General features: G+C 43.3%; 1 non-coding gene across 1 annotated transcript; it reads left to right on the forward strand.

The window, feature by feature from the left end:
* The first annotated feature begins 1,761 nt into the window (after positions 1 to 1,761).
* Positions 1,762 to 1,832, forward strand: trnag-gcc (transfer RNA glycine (anticodon GCC)). The gene has a single exon. It is a non-coding gene; the product is annotated as a tRNA-Gly (tRNA).
* Positions 1,833 to 3,879: the final 2,047 nt, after the last annotated feature.

Consider the following 3,879-nt stretch of genomic DNA (forward strand, 5'->3'; position numbering starts at 1 on the left):
TTCCCTCTGGGATTAATACAGTATCTAAAATTAAAAAAATTAAAATAAATATCTGTTCATTTAACAACTGTAACTGTGATTGTTGTCGATTACAGAAAACATTCAGTCTTTGTTATTTTAAAAAGCTGCACAAATAATGAAAACCAGATATGTTGGCAACAGTTTACTGTATTTGGATTTAAATAAAATACATTACATATATATGAACAAACTCAGTGATCATTATTATCACGTGCTGTCCTCAGGCAGGTGAAGACTGGTCTGGTGCAGCTTCTGGCCATAAGATCACAGAGCTGTGGAGAGAATATCACAATTACACAATGTACAGTAATTACAGCGAGACATAAAGAGAGCAGCAGTAAACTGAACAATGAAAACAGCAGCAGGTCTATGACAGAAGACGCTGCTCTGGAGGTGACCAGGAAGACAAACTCACAGGAAGGGTGGGTCATAAAATGGGGTCATGGGGATGAACACATCCTTTCAATCAAGATCTAGATTTACAACCTTAGCTTGATATCAACCAGAGCTGTCTCCAAAGAGCAGACAACAGCTAACAGAGGAAATGAATTACAAAAGTCTATGAGAAGTAGGGAAATTACACACTTCTCAATACATTCAGTATACCTGTCTTCCTTTGATCTTCTGTAAAACTTACTTAACACATAAGTACTTATAAACACATTACAGTAATGTAATGTGTTTAAATAGTAATAGTAATACCTACCTGTCTGGAAGTAGCATGTAGCCGCTTCTGCTCGGCCAGTCGTCGCCAGGTGAAGTCGTACCGATAACCACTCTTGTCTCACATCTTTCTGCATCAAGACATTTTCTGGTTGTGGCTTTTCCGACTCACTGGTAATTTCTCTGCCACATTGCGCCGTATTCGGTGTTTTCACCAGTTGAGTCTCGCTGTAACTCAGCACTGACGCTTATTACTTCTCTGGTGCCTTGGATTGAGTCTCCGCGGTTCTCATGGTGTGTTCAAGGACCGCCTCCCGCTCTCAGCTGATCATAACTACACTCTGACTGTGCTTGTGTTGCAGCTACGAACTGAACATGGCAGAAGAAGCTCCAGCTCCAGCCGCCGCTCCGGCCGAAGCGCAGAAGAAGAAGGTCTCCAAGCCGAACAAGTCCGGCCCCAGCGTCAGCGAGCTCATCGTGAAAGCTGTGGCCGCTTCCAAGGAGCGGAGCGGCGTGTCTGCAGCCGCCCTCCAGAAGGCTCTGGCTGCCGGAGGATACGATGTGGAGGCCATCGAGAGCCTGGTGGCTAAAGGGACCCTGGTCCAGACCATGTTCACTGTTGTTGGCAGAAAAGTCAGAGAGCAACAAACTGCTGTCTTACATCCATCCTTCAGCTCTGTGTTCTAAGAGTCTGAGAATATGTGGTTTCCTTTGTTTACAGTGGTGCATGTCATGTGACTTTACTTATGCAACATGTATGATAATGTTCTGTCTCCTCTCATTTCCAGACGTGCAGCCAAAAACATGTGCAGTGATGATATGTGACGGTATCATCATGGTCTCAGAGAGAAGAGCTGAGTGTCTGTTCTGATCTGTGGATGCTTGTGTCTCTTCTCCCCTGTAGTTTCCTGCTTGTTGCTCCGTCACACGCCCTCTGCTGGTGAGCCGCGTCATTACACACAACCGCTCATGTAATGAAGTGAATTTATAACTTTTGACTTTATGTGGAGGAGGGATTGATTTTGGAATGAGGAGGCTGCAACCTGCGATGGCACCACTAGATGTCAGCTTTACACAGCATTGGTGGTTCAGTGGTAGAATTCTCGCCTGCCACGCGGGAGGCCCGGGTTCGATTCCCGGCCAATGCAATGACCCTTTTAACTGAGGAACATGTGAGGGGACATATATTCACCTTCACATCTATGCTGTTGTTCAGTAAGTTGTTTTTATATGTGTTAACAGACCTATCTGACTTCTGTTAACATCACTGTGACATACACACAGAGGCACTACACTTCACAGACGAGCTTCAGTGGTACAGTGCACATCACATTTGAAACAAGAGCACTTACCACTTTCTAGTTTTCTTTCAGTTTTTGTCTGATATCAACAGGCATAGTTGACAATAACATCCTCACCTACAGTGTAATACTCAGAGTTTTTCATGATATCATAACAGGACATAATACATCTCTGTGCATTTCTCATCTGTATATCTGCATGTCTTATGGTTGCTCTGTACATAGTCTTTATTTCTACTTTATCTATTGTTATGCTGCTCAGGACCTTGTTTTCATGCTGCTGTAATGGAATGGAAGGAACGCTGACAACCAACATGGGTCATAGCAGCAGTCACCTGGTGCGGTCATGTATCAGCTGGGGTGTGACGCAGTGGCTCCGTCAGTAACTATGGGCAGTGTGTACGCACCCAGACACACATGATTGGAAACCAGCTTTAATGAGAGGTGAGGGTTGCAAAAGTCCGAACAAGAGCCTGTTGACAGAAATCAAAACTCTAAAGGAGAAGGTTGCCATGTTAGAAAACGAACGAGACTTTCTGCAGAAAACCATGACCATGACATCCACTGGTAGGTCATCTGTTCTTTGAACGCAAACGGGACACAAGGACATAAACCTTTGCATTTCAATATACCAAATTAAGTTGGATGAAACTCCCACATCGCTGGGCTCCTGTCTTCAGAACATGTAAGCTGCCCTCCTATAGGGTTAAAAAACACAAACACACATAACACTCATGTTGATCCTGAGCATCACATAAACATGTGAATCTTTCATTAATATTGAAGTTCCTCCTTTGTTCTGGGAAACTTACAGAAGCTTCTTTGAGAAGTGGTTCAGCTGGGCCATGAACTTCAATGCAGCGGCTTTATATTCCTAAAAGAAATCTTTGTTCATAACTTTACCAATGTCAAACTAAGAAGAACATTGTGTTGTTCTTCCACTGACTGAAACATGAAAAAAGAGATGTCACACATGGCTCGTTGGTCTAGAGCAGGGGTGGGCAATTATTTTTTTGCGAGGGCCACATAGACTTCCATTAGAAAAGCAAAGGGCCACAAAAACATACAAAAACATCTGAAGCTGAAGGTTTTTATTTCACTATATGAAGTCAACACTGACCTCATATATCAGCCTGTTCTTGTTTTGTAAAATGACATTTTCTGGTAAAATAAAGGTTCAAATAAATAATGTGATTTAACCACATAAATACATTAATAGCATAAATACTATAATCAGATATATGGAACTACTAAAGGCAACTAACTGATTAATAAAACAGCTTTTGATGTTATTATTCATATGTGACTATTGTCATATGACGTAGTTTATCTCAACCGCAACCGCGTTTCCCCTTAAATCACCTATAATGTTTGCTGCGTTACCAGCTCTGTCTGTGCTGAGTTAATGTTCCATTATCAAGAACGTTGGTCGTCTTCTCTGTGAACATATCCGCGCTTATGTGTGTACGTGTGTGTGAACGCGGACGGGAGGAGAGAGAGAGTTGCGCGGAGTTGAATGAATGGAAAGATAGCGATATTATAAAGTCGCATTGGCGGAGACAAGGAGGGTTGGAAAGACGTTACCGGTAATGCCGTGCTGACAGCTGACTTTTGATGCCTTCTTTTTTTTATTGTGTGTACGAGTCCGCGGGCCGCATTGAAGACGCAAGCGGGCCGGATGTGGCCCGCTGGCCGTACTTTGCCCAGGTCTGGTCTAGAGTCTGATCTCACCGTTTATAGGAACTACACTGCAGTTTTGGGCAGATTGTCTTCAGTCGATTATTTGATGATTTGGCAGGTCTGGTTTTAGATCTGCAGATTGCACCCCCTCCTACATTAGCACAGGCCACTGGTGCAGCTTTGACACCTACTGCTAGGAGGGTTTTTTTAATGC

The sequence above is a fragment of the Parambassis ranga genome, unplaced genomic scaffold (genome assembly GCF_900634625.1).
Source record: "Parambassis ranga unplaced genomic scaffold, fParRan2.1 scaffold_37_arrow_ctg1, whole genome shotgun sequence".
NCBI lineage: Eukaryota > Metazoa > Chordata > Actinopteri > Ambassidae > Parambassis > Parambassis ranga.